The sequence below is a fragment of the Echinops telfairi genome, unplaced genomic scaffold (assembly GCF_000313985.2).
Source record: "Echinops telfairi isolate 266 unplaced genomic scaffold, ASM31398v2 ScPeMD7_44;HRSCAF=162, whole genome shotgun sequence".
Taxonomy (NCBI): Eukaryota; Metazoa; Chordata; class Mammalia; order Afrosoricida; family Tenrecidae; genus Echinops; species Echinops telfairi.
The window spans coordinates 2,913,080-2,925,836 of NW_022103942.1; the positions used below are offsets into that span (position 1 = coordinate 2,913,080).

Genomic DNA, 12,757 nt, shown 5'->3' on the forward strand with positions numbered 1-12,757 from the left:
AGACCTCTCCACTGGTTCCCTACTCCACGCCGGCATGTTGTATTCACACCTTGGAGCACTGGGTTGAAGTCTGGTCCCTCTTTTCCTGTGGAGATATAAACAATACCTTCCCCTTGGGTGGATTAGCTCCCTGTGCCCCCGCTACCCATTTCTTCCTTATTTTCATCATTTTTTTCCCTTTCCCCACCTCCTCCCCAGTTAAACATTTTCTTGACTTTTTATAGTAGTGGTCTCCTACAATATTTATCCTTAAGTGATTGTGTCATTGAACTCATCATTATATCCTCCAGGTTCATCCATTTTATGAGATTATTTTGCAAAACTGTTGCAATTCTTTTACATTGTGTAATATTCCAGTATGTTTTTGTACCATAGTTTGCTTATTCATTCTTCTAATGATTGGCATTTAGATTGTTTCCATGCTTTTGCTATTATCAATAGTGCTATGATGAACATGTGTGTATGTATATCCATGTAGTGATTCTTATTTCTCTAGGATATCTGTCAAATAGAGAGATTGCTGGGTTACATGGTATTTCTATCCCAATTTTTGGAAGAAGGGCCATACCACTTTCTACAGTGGTTTTACTCTTTTTCCATCCTACCAGCAGTGAGCGTATGAGGTTTCTAGTCTTTCCATAACCTTGCCAGCATTTGTTGTGTTCTTTTTTTTTTTTTTTTTTTAACTTTACTGTTATTGCTGTATTTCCTCATGTGCTTGTTGGTTACCTGAATGTCTTCTCTGGTGAAGTGTCTGTTCATGTCCACTTGTAGGTACTACTGTAGAGTATGTATGCCTCACAAGGACTTATGTGTGAGCTCTAGTGGCTTATTCAGAAGGCTCTTTGTGAAAATAATATGATCCTTAGCCTGGTCTTTTAACTGTTTCTTGTGTGTGTGTGGATGGATTGCCTGGATTCCAGAAGACAATTTCAGAAGGCTTCTCAAGGAAGTCAATGTAATGAAATTTGCCACTGGATTTTTCTTCTAAAGGCACAGTATTGACCCAATCAAAGATGAGGGCAGAGAAATGTGAGTTCCCTGGGTCTCTTTGTCATCTGATGACATTTAATGACCTCAGTAAAACTTTAGATGTTCTAGTGAAAGGGTAGCAGGAGAGGAACTTTTTTCATTTGACTTTTTGAATATGAACCATATGGTCTGAGTTTCCTGTTGATAGCCTGGAAAGCTAGCAGTGCTCTTGAGTTTACGTCCATCTCTGGAAAAAGTAGGTGCCATACTGCCAACCTGTAACTCAGAGATCTACAATCTAGTGAAACCTTATCATCTTATGGAAATATTATTTCCCCTGGCTTGGGTGCACTATCGATTGTTACCACTGCTTTTTTTTTTCTGTTTGCATTTATGGCCTTTATTATGTTAAGGATTTCCCTTTCTATTCCTTTTTTTTAAAGAACACATTTTATTGGGAGGACTTACAGCTCTTGTAACAATCCATATATCCGTTGTGTCAAGCACATTTGTACATATGTTGCTATCATCCTTTTAAAAACATTTTCTTTCTACTTGATCCCTTGGTATCAGCTCGGTATTTCCCCTGCCCCACACTCATAAACCCCTGATAAATTAAAAATTATTATGCTCATGTCTCACACCATCTGCTGTCTCCCTTCACCCTGTGTGGGTGAGGTTATGTTGATCAATGTGATTGTTCCCCACTTTCTCCCCCAACCTTTCCCCTACCCTCATGGTATCGCTACTCCCATTATTGTTCCTGAGGGATTTATCTGTCCTGGATTCTGTGTGTCGAGAGTTCTTATCTGTACCATTGTACATGCTATGGTATAGTGGAATTTGTGAGGCAGAACTGGGGTCTTGATAGTGGGGCAGAGGAAGCATCAAAGAACTAGAACAATGTTATATGTTTCGGTGGTGCTATACTGCACCCTGGCTGGCTTGTCCCTTCCTTGTGACCCATCTGTGAGGGGATGTCCAATTGTTTACAGATGGGATTTGGGTCACCATTCTGCCCCCCTCTTCTTTGCATATATATGATTGTTTGCTTGGGGTCTTCTGATGCCTGACACCTGATCCTGTCGACACCTCATGATCACACATGATCACACTCATTTTGTCTTTAGTGATTGTGTCGGGAAGGTGAGCTTCACAGAATGCCAGGTTATTAGAACAAAATGTTCTTGTGTTGAAGTACTTGAATAGAGGTCCAATGTCTATCTGCTACCTCCTGTTTTTAGACCTCTATAAATGTTCATTGCCTCCTAGTTCTTTCCTCTTTCCTATCATGTCCCACCTTCATTCAGCTTTTAGAAATTCCTCTCAGCTACATTGCACTTGATCAATGTAGCCCAACAGGCATTCTATGACCTCCTTGCCATCGATTTTAGATCACTTGTTGTTCCCTTGTCCCTGGGTTTGTTGGCTCCCCCCCCTTCCTTTCCCCACCTCTCCCTCTCCTAATTGCCCTCATTACCATCGGTCCCATTATTTTCTTCTCAATATTGTTTATCTTACATAGATATACAAGAAATAAAGCCCAAAACCTATAAATAGCTCCAAGTATGTCTGTAGACCTTTATGAATGTTTTTTGATTGAGTCACCTCTGTTTTTTGTAGAGATGTGACAGGACTGATGGTTTTAAATAGGCAGAATGTACCTACCTGTATCATCATTTCCCTGGAAGATAAATCCAGACCAGTATGTAGTAGCAGAGAGTGATGGGGAAAGTGGTGGTTCAGTGGTAGAATTCTTGCCTTTCAAGTCGCACATATGGAAAAATGTACTGCAAACAAAGCTACTATCCCTATGATACTGAACAGGTTTCCATGGAGGTTCCAAATTAAGATAGATTGAGAAAGGACTGGTGATCTACTTCCCAAAAAATCAGTCAATGGAAACCTTATGTGTCACAAAGATCTGATCCCATTAAGCATGGTGTTGTCATGCGTTGGGGGCCAAGTTCACTGGCTAACAATAAAAATAAGAGTTGGGAGTGAGGACACAGAACAAATAGAAATTATAGAAATTAGTGTGCAAAATGGATGCATTCTGAAGAAATAGGACTAGCCTGGCCTGATAGAATTGGTCATATACTTTAGTTGCAACAACTAGCTTCATTGTTCTTCCATCTAACTGATGCTAGATGGGCAGGATTGTGGCAAATGGCATGCTGTTGTTGTTAATTGCCATAAAGTCAGATTCTATACGTGGTGACCTTATGTAAAACAGAATGAAATCTTGCCCTGTCCTGTGCCATCTTCCTGATAATTAGTATGCTTCAGTCCATTGGTATGGCAGCAGTGTCAATGCATATCATTGAGAACTTCCTTCATTTCTGCTTGCCTGTTACTTTACTGAGCCCGTTATTTTCTAGCAATTGGTTTTGCCTTGTTTCTAAGGAACTCTCGGGTTCTAGCACTTTCAATACTGACTTGTTTTTCTCTCAGCAGTCCATGATATATATAATAATAATTGCCAACACTACAGTGCAAATACATGAATTCTTCTTCTGACTTCCTTTTTCACAATCCAATTATCCAAATGTCATAGGGACCTCAAAGAGACTTTACAGTCCAACACAGGCAATAAACTGACTGACATACTACACACAAAATAATCATAGACCCTGAGGCAGTGCATAGTTACACTGTACAGTCTGTGTACACACTGCTGAGGAAATGATAAGCAATGTGAGATAATCAGTGATGGACATACACGAAGTATTCAAAAAAATCTGCGAACAACTAGAATGGAAAATAATGGAATTTTGTCATGTACTTTTTGAAGCCCTCTTCTTATATTAGAATGGGGTTAGCTAGGTAGAGGAGAAGTTGAAGACTGGCATTTGATAAATTCTCAGCTAAAGATTTAATTTAGATTTAATGCTACATGCAACAAAGAGTCTCTGTAGGGTCCTGAGAAGAGAAGGGATGTGACAAAAATAGTGAGTGAGGAAGATTATTCAGATAGCAGGTTGCAGAGTGTACTGAAGCAAAAGGAAAAAGGAGATGAAACAGTGGCACAAGGAGATGAAGTCTGTGGAAAGGGAGCAGAAGGTATAGATACAAGGTCTATTCATAAGAACCTCCAGAATTTTATAATTAATTGACAGAAAAAGAAGGGTTCTTGGTTTATGACATGGATTACTATATATATGTATGTACATATATGTGTGTGTGTATATATATATAACAAATACAAATATAAGGGCCTTCACAGCCTCCTTGGTGAATCACCTACTCTTGTCAAGCATTTGGAATCTATTTAGTTTTATTAAAGGAGCGGAATAGTTCTCAAATATGTACCCCATATGTTCATGTACAAGTACAGGCAGGTATCTGCAACTAGGTAGATACCAGTCTCTCTGTGTTTTTAAATTAATTTTTCTGAAGGACTGACTTTTTAACTATCCATCGCCCATTAATTTGTGACTTCTTTGGGGACACAGCTTGTGTCTATTTCTTTCTTTTCTTTTCATACTCTCTATAGACTACAGGGTTGGCACACGTTTATTGAATGAATGGATGGATGAATAAGAATTACTTTGTTTTACAATACTCGAAGTTTTGGAGCTTGACAGGAACATTGAGATAATTTGGGTTTTCTCCTCATTTTATACATGGATAAATGAGGATTTTCAGAGGGATAATGTGACTGATTCAAGTCTATCGGTGAGTCAAGGAAATCTGGGTGGCACAGTGTGTCCAGTGCTGGGCTGCTCCCTCAGAAGCCTTCTGTAGAAGAAAGCGGTGGCAGCGGCTTCTGTAAAGACATGCAGCCTTGGAAACCTTGTGGAGCAATTCTGCTCTGTCTTAGAGGATTGCCATGAGTCAGAATACACTTGGTTTGTGGTTTGATCCGTGTGTCATATATGGGATGAAACTCAGATCTCACCGCCGTACTTCATTGCTTCTTGTTGTCAGTCTCTCTCTCTCTCTGTGTGTGTGTGTGTGTGTGTGAATAAAATAGAGAACATTAGGGCTGGAGGGGTGTGGTGAGCATATATCCTATAATACGTGTGGTTACTAGGAAGTTGCTCAGATTATTTTCTAGTTCAGAGTAAATATGAGCTTTGTAGTGGTGGGAACACTGAGGATGGTGTTTTTGATTCCACCTCTGCTAATTCCTGCTCAGCTGCTGCTGTCTGGGTGGATGAGTCCTTGAATACAGATTCTTGCTGGAGGCCATGTTGGCTTTATTTTTATATGGAATTTACACTTTCATTTTTATGTGTTGGGGATAAGAAGGAAAAACTGTTTGTCAATTCATTTTAAAAATGCTTTTGTGACGAGATGAGCACTTGGTATCTAAAAGAGGAGCTATGTTTAGAGCAGCTTAGGCGTCTTCTCATTGTTGATGAATAGACACAATTAACATTACTGAAAGTCAGTAGTTAAAAAACAACGGCATTTTGAAATCATGTTGTGCATTTATTTGGGATTAGGGTCACTCCATTTGTTTTGGTAAAGTGACTATTATGAGTCATTAGTACATTGCCACTATGATGCTTTTCAGTTCATTCATAGTATGAGGGGGCTTCAAACAGTTCATGGAAAATTGCATTAAAAGTTATGGAATTTTCCCCTACAAACTTTCTGAAGTCCCCTAATATGATGTTAAATGGCTGTTATTTTTTAAATGAAAACCTTAAGGTTTGAGGAATCTCTGCTTTCATCCCAGAGTCTGTAACTTTTTGAAACGTGGTGTGGTGACTTGAGGGTATGTGCCACCAGGCAAACATTCTAATCCTGGAGCCCTGCATTTATTGGACTTCTTTCTTCCCAGGGTTGCAGTCTTTTCTGGTGATAAATGCGGTGCTGAGAAAACTGCAGTCACTCTTCCAGAGACGAGGGCACTATTCAGTGAACTGTAAAAGTAATGCAAAATGACAATTAAAGTAGGCCATTCTCTGGTACCTTGGGGGCCTGACAACGTGGAAGTATTCAACTTCGGATGTGTTAGACTTATTAACATGGAGACCTAATGACACATCATCCACCCAGCAAGCTCACCGGAAACTTCAAGTGTCCAGAGAGAACTGAGAAGCGGTAGTAGAAAACAAAGCAGGTGAAAAGATAAACAATAGTTAAACCCAAAACTTGTCACCCAAAATCTATATATTACAGATTGTGTCATTTTCCTCTTTGGACAGCATGTCAGCTCTCTATTTAGAATTTATTAACTCATATTTTCTAGATCATTGTAACAATGATTGGAAGCATCAGCCTTGCAATGAAAGAGGAGTTGCTTTGGATATACTAATACCATTGAGAAGTAACAGCTAAGTGTTTGATGACAAGTTGGTAAGGGACATAAAGCAGAAAATTAATGTGTCATATGTTTCATTATGTCTCCATGTTAAGAACTCAAAACAAACATAAAACTATTGCTTTAAATGTACAGGCAAAATGTGCATAGTCTAATAATTTATGTTCAAAGATATATCCTAAGTAACTAACAAGAGGCTAAATTATACATTCCAATATCTATTTTAAGACAGAAAATTATGTGATACATTTTAGAAGCAAGGCAGAATGGTTGGAGTTTTAGAGCAAAGTGTTAGTCCGTAAAAGGAAACATGCTCACCTATCTGGAAACTTAGCTATCCAGAATTACATATTCTTTGAAGGTTTCAGAAAATCAAGATTTCATTAAACCTAGGCCAAGCGAGAAGCCTGCTCTCTGTGAATTACTCAGATAAAGACTTCTAAGTGGAGAAAGGATTTGGAAGAGATATATTAAATGATAAGAAAGTGGCTCTTATTTACCTTTGAAACTGGAAAAAAAAGTTTGCTGTAGATCCATTTCTATTTTAATGTCAAAATTAGAGTTTTCAGAAGCAAATGTTGCTCTCATCTCTTTACTGTGTGTCTGTGTTAACCTGGCTGTCTCATTAGAAATAGGTACATTTCCTAGCAAAATTAATGTGACATTTAGAGAAAATTTCTCCTCTCAAATGTTTCATGTTATTTGCCATTTAGAATGCTTAGAGAGGGGATTGGAATAATGTCAAGCAAATTTTTGATTATATAAGGCTAACCTGGAGCCAATACATTCATGTACAAAAATCCCCCTTATTATTATTCTTTTAAAAGTACTTTTCTGCTGAGGTTGTTTACCCAGTACTGAGAAGATCTTGGCAGATAATCTGACAGGAGAAGTGAGATCTTCTTCTTTTAAATCATTTCATTAGGGGCTCATACAACTCTTATCACAATCCATACATACATCAATTGTATAAAAGCACATTTGAAAAAAAAAGGAAAAAAAAGACCACATTTGTACATTCGTTACCCTCATCATTCTCAAAACCTCTGCTCTCCAAGTAAGCCTCTGGCATCAGTATCTCATTTCCCCCCCTCCCTTCTGGCACTCCCCTCCCTCATAAGTGCTTGACATTTTATAAATTATTATTTTGTCATATCCTACACTGTGCGACGTCTCCCTTCACCCACGTTTCTGTTGTCTGTCCCCCAGGGAGAAGGTTATATGTAGATCCTTATAATTGGTTGCCCCTCTCTACCCCACCCTCCCTCCACCTTCCTGGTATCACTACTTTCACCACTGTTCTTGAAGGGATCATCCGCCCTGGATTTCCTGTTTCTAGTTCTTCTCTGTACCAATGTACATCTTCTGGTCTAGTCAGATTTGTAAGGTAGAATTGGGATCATGATAGTGGGTGGGGAGGAAGCATTTAGGATCTAGAGGAAAATTGTATGTTTTATCATTGCTACAGTGCACCCTGACTGGCTCATCTCCTCCCCGTGACCCTTCCATAAGGGGATGTCCAGCGGCCTTCAGATGGGTTTGGGTCCCCACTCCGCACTCCCCCTCATTCACAATGATATGATTTTTTTGTTCAGATGATGCCTGATACCTGATCCCTTCAGCACCTCGTGATCACACTGACTGATGTGTTTCTTCCATGTGGACTTTGTTGCTTCTGAGTAGATGGCTGCTGGTTTACCTTCAAGCCTTTAAGACCCCAGACGCTATATCTTTTAATAGCAAGGCACCATCAGCCTTCTTAACCACATTTGCTTATGTACCCGTTTTTGTCTTCAGCGATTGTGTAGGGAAGGTGAGCATCATGGAATGCCAGTTTCATAGAAAAAAGTGTTCTTGCATTGAGGGAGTACTTAAGTGGAGGCCAAATGTTCATCTGCTACTTTAATACTAAACCTATAAATATATGCACATGAATATATTTCCCCATTCTCATGTATAAATATATTTACATATGTACATGACTTTCGTTAGACCTCTTTAAATGCCCTTTGCCTCCTAGCTCTTTCCTCTATTTCCTTTTACTTTCCTCTTGCCCCACTATCATGCTCAGCCTTCATTTGGGTTACAGTAATTTCTCTCGGTTACATTACCCTTGGTCACACCCTACCAGGCCTCCTACACCCTCCTCACCACCAATTTGGATCACCTGTTGTTCCCTTGTCCCTGGGTTTGTTAACACCAGAGACGTGCGATCTTCTAAACACATGGACTTGCCATAGAAAATAGCACATCAGGTCAAACTCTGTCACCAAGCTTCTGCTCAGGAAAGTTGTTCATCACCTTGGATGTACATTGGAATTGCCCGAGAAATTTAAAAAAATGCCTAGGCCCCACTCTAGGCCAGTTACTTCAGAATCTCTTGGAGTGAGCCATTAGTACTTTTAAAAAATAAAGTCCATCAGTCAAGACTGAGAACCACTGGCTTCGTACTTACATATTGCTCATCAACAAGAAAGTATTTCCAGAGGCATAATTATGGAAATCTTTTGGACACATCCAAACTGAGTAATTGGGGTTGAAGGCTAAAGACTATATAGTCTCAGAATATAGATCTAAGTCAACTGTTATAACATAGTTCATAAAGTTAATGCTCAACAACCTAGTTTGCTGAGTACTGTCTGGATGAGGGTGGGTCTGTAAAATGTGTGAGAAGCTATCTGAGATACAACTATTCGGTCTCTAATTGCCTAGAACAAAGGAGAATGAAGGCAAATAAAAATCAAGGAAGCAATTGGTCCACAGAATTAATGATCCATATGAAGCATAGCCTTCTCTAGCCTGAGACCAGAAGAACTAGATGGTGCCATTACCACATCCCAAGCACTGTGACCAGGCATGCAACAGGAGATCCTGGTTACAGTGGAACAAAAATGTAGAGTAAAACTCATTTATCAAAAGATCAGACCTACCAGACAGATCATGACTGGAGAACCCCCTGAGACTCTCATCCTTTTAACCTGGAACTTAAAGTCACTCCCCAACATCACTGTTAAGTCAAATAAGAGCTTGGTCGATAAAATAAGGCATAACATTCTCAAAACTGTTTTGAGAATGATGTACAAATGCGTTTTACACAATTGATGTGTGTATGGATTGCGATAACAGTTGTATGAGCCCCTAATAAAATGCTCAAAAATAAATAAATAAATAAATTTTAAAAAATTTTGAGAAAAAAAACAAGAAAAAACAAAAACAGGAAGTAAGTGAACGGTGTGTTTAGATGGCGAAAACCATGAAATTGCCTGGCTGCTAATTGAAAGACTGACAGTTTGATGAGGGCAATGAATGTACAAATGTACTGTACACAATTGATGTATGTATGGATTGTGATAAGAGTTGTATGAACCCCTAATTAAATGACTAAAAAAAAGAAAAAAAAAGAAGCCATAACATCCACGCTGAAAGGGTTTCTTAGAACGATAGTATACAAGGAAAAACGGGATATTTGTCCTAAAACAAAGGTCAGAAGGTGGTGATGGGCAGGGGAAGAGCAAGGCACCAGTGAGAGACGGAAATAGGAAGAGCAGGGTGACAATAAGGAGAGTCTTGACATATTGTGCGTATGGGGGAATAGCAAATCAACATCACAGGATAATTAACATATGAATTGTTGACTGGGAACTAATTTGTTGTGTTAACCTTCACCTAAAATACAAGAAAACCTTTTGTTTAGTTTTTAATTTCCCTTTCACTTCATGCTTTACTTGCAGGGAAAAATATTTGCTCCTTCAATACACAGGGATGGGGTTTGAGGACACACCTTGAACCTGTCTGAATCAAAACACTCGATATTGATGTACAGACCCATAATCAGAGGCCACCTATGATCACTTAGCTCAGTTTGTTAAGGCTATAGTACCAAATTAGACCAGAATAATCTATTCTCTTCAATTAGAATAATTCTCTTGTGTAAGTTGCTCCCATAACTGCAAGCAAGCAGCTTTACAAAGAGACATGAGACAGATTACAAAGGGAAAAGACTGGATGAATCAGCCTCGCCTTCTTCTCTGTGAGGAAATCAGTTCTAGGAACTTGCCTCATTGGACTGATGCTTCCCACGGCTTCATACACAACACGTACCCCACCCGGTGTGGTTTGTGATGATTTGGGAATGGAATATTAACACATAAAGGCTGGGTTCTACAAGAATAAGTGATTGAGAGGACAAGAAGGGAGGAAACGAGAAATATATACAGGAAGGGAATACGCTTCCATGAGAAAATCTCCTGTCTACAGTAGCAGATCATGCTGGACATATGTGCCTGGGGTTAACTGAGTTATATCCCAGAGCTAGGGAAAGTGAATTGTCTTCTTTTAATACAGTATCTGTGTGTGGAGATCCTCATGGTGAGATCATTTCTCCATTTGGGCTGAGGAGAAGTATAGTCTCTAGAGCAGCGGTTCTCAACCAGGAGCAAAATGATAGTGATGAAGTAGCAACAAAAATAATGTTATGGTTGGAGGGTCACCACGGCATGAGGAACTGTATGAAAGGATCACGGCATTAGGAAGGTTGAGAAGCACTGCTCTAGCGGATACCATTTTCAAGGGTCTGTTTCTGTGCCATAACATGTGTTTCATATTTGATGCAAAGTGCACATAGGTTATGTGGACACTTTGCTTGAAAACTGACTTTTTACATGACATAATTTCCCTGAAAAAATCTCCACTCTCTAGATTTCTCTTTTAATCTGTGTGTCTGTCTACGAACTTTCTTGGGGGAAAATGCTTTAGTAAATTTTGAGGCTGAGATGAAACAGGGACTATTATATCGTTGCCTTACTAAGGTCACACTCCTGATCCTAATTCGGGTTTCATGTCATAGAAAACAGGGCGTAAAGATTGCAACCCGAGTTATGGTAACTGCATATGAAATTCTCCTTTGGACTCAAGTTCTATCTTCCCTATTTTACAGGGGAGGAGATTGGAGCACAGAGATTAAGGAATTTGTCCAAGGTTGCACAATCAAATTAATAATTGAATTGTGCTGAGTGCTTGAACAATTCCTTATGTTAAAATGATAGCATGCTTTTCCGCCCCCAGAGGGATGGGGCAGCTTAGATTGTGGTATTCCTAACAAAACTTTAAGTTTGCCTCATCCTCCTGTGATGGGTTTACAATGATTTCAACATTCAATTTCTTCTGAACAAATTATAAATGAATGGGCCCGTTTGATTTTTACTCTCCTAATCTAGTCATTCCAACCGCACTAAGAATTATTTGTGGTGCACATTCAAGGAGAATTTATCTTCTAGATAAAAGCTCTGTGAGTGGACATTACGGGCTGATTTTCAGATAAGGGGCATGTGTGAGGGTGGTGGTGGTGGGGGCATTGATGATGAGACTTCGTTTTCTTCCAGTCCTCTCTCCTCTCTTCTCCTGCAATCCCCACCACTCCCATTCCTATCTACTTGACGGACTAAGGTTTTCTACTGTATTGTTTTGTCCTTTCCCAAACTGTGACCTTCTTGAAAGCAAGGGCTGCATCTCTGATTTTGAAGAGTCGAGCACAGTTCAAAATGAAAACAAAATGGGTTCAAGCAAGACAACAATTGTGAGGATTGCGAAAGTCAGGGCAGTGTTTCCATCCGTTGTGCTATGAGTCTGAGACAACGTAAGGGCACCTCAGAACAAGCATAGCACCGTTAATGCTTGATAGGTAGTTGTCTAAAAGAATTAGAAAATAGTGAACCAGACAAGGAATCTTGCTACTTTGTTAGCTAGGTAGGAAACTCTTGTATTCCCCTTGCCAAACACCCCAACCCTCAGTGACTTCAGAGGCCTCTGAGGCCTATTGGGCACTTGTGGTACAATAGCAGAAGGCTGCAGGAGATGGCTTTGGGCATTTTTCAGTTCACAGGAAGGTTAAGGAGTAGTTCTGGGGTAAGAGTCACTTCATTAGGACATTCATTTACTTTCAATATAAACTTTCCCCAAGGTTCTATACCTTTTAAGTCTGTTTTCCTCCAATCTACCCAACCTGTGGTGCTCATGAACGATTTTCACACCCCTTTTATCTGGCAGGTATTCTGCCTTTGCTTTTGTAAAACCTTTGCTCAGGAAGTCTCTGTAATCAGAGTACACAGTGGTGTTTTAATGATAGGAGCTGAGACAGGGGTTTGCTGGCAACTTTGTGTTTCACATGAAAGGCTTTGGCACCCCCCCTGTGTGCTGCCCTTGGCCTCCATTTTAGGTATAATACTTGTTTGCCTTTCTATCTGTGATAAAACGAAGGCCCTTCTGCATAAGCAGTGTGGAGCAAAGTTTCTTCAAACAAAGGGAAGTGCAGAGTTTAAATTCACAATGGGGGATTACCTTGCTTGTATTTCCGTATCTATGGAATAAATATTTCAACATGTTAATTATCTACTACTAATAAAAATGCCTTTGAACTCCCAGTCAAATTGATGGGTCTAGAATTGTGTCCACTGGGAAATGGGAAGCAATTAGTTTCTGTAAAGACTGCGGGTCATATGGCACCTTCACTGT

At 39.6% G+C, this 12,757-nt stretch overlaps 1 protein-coding gene across 3 annotated transcripts in view; it reads left to right on the forward strand.

The window, feature by feature from the left end:
• PCDH19 (protocadherin 19) overlaps positions 1–12,757 on the forward strand; it is a 133,475-nt gene that overhangs the window by 58,453 nt on the left and 62,265 nt on the right. The window lies entirely within an intron of this gene.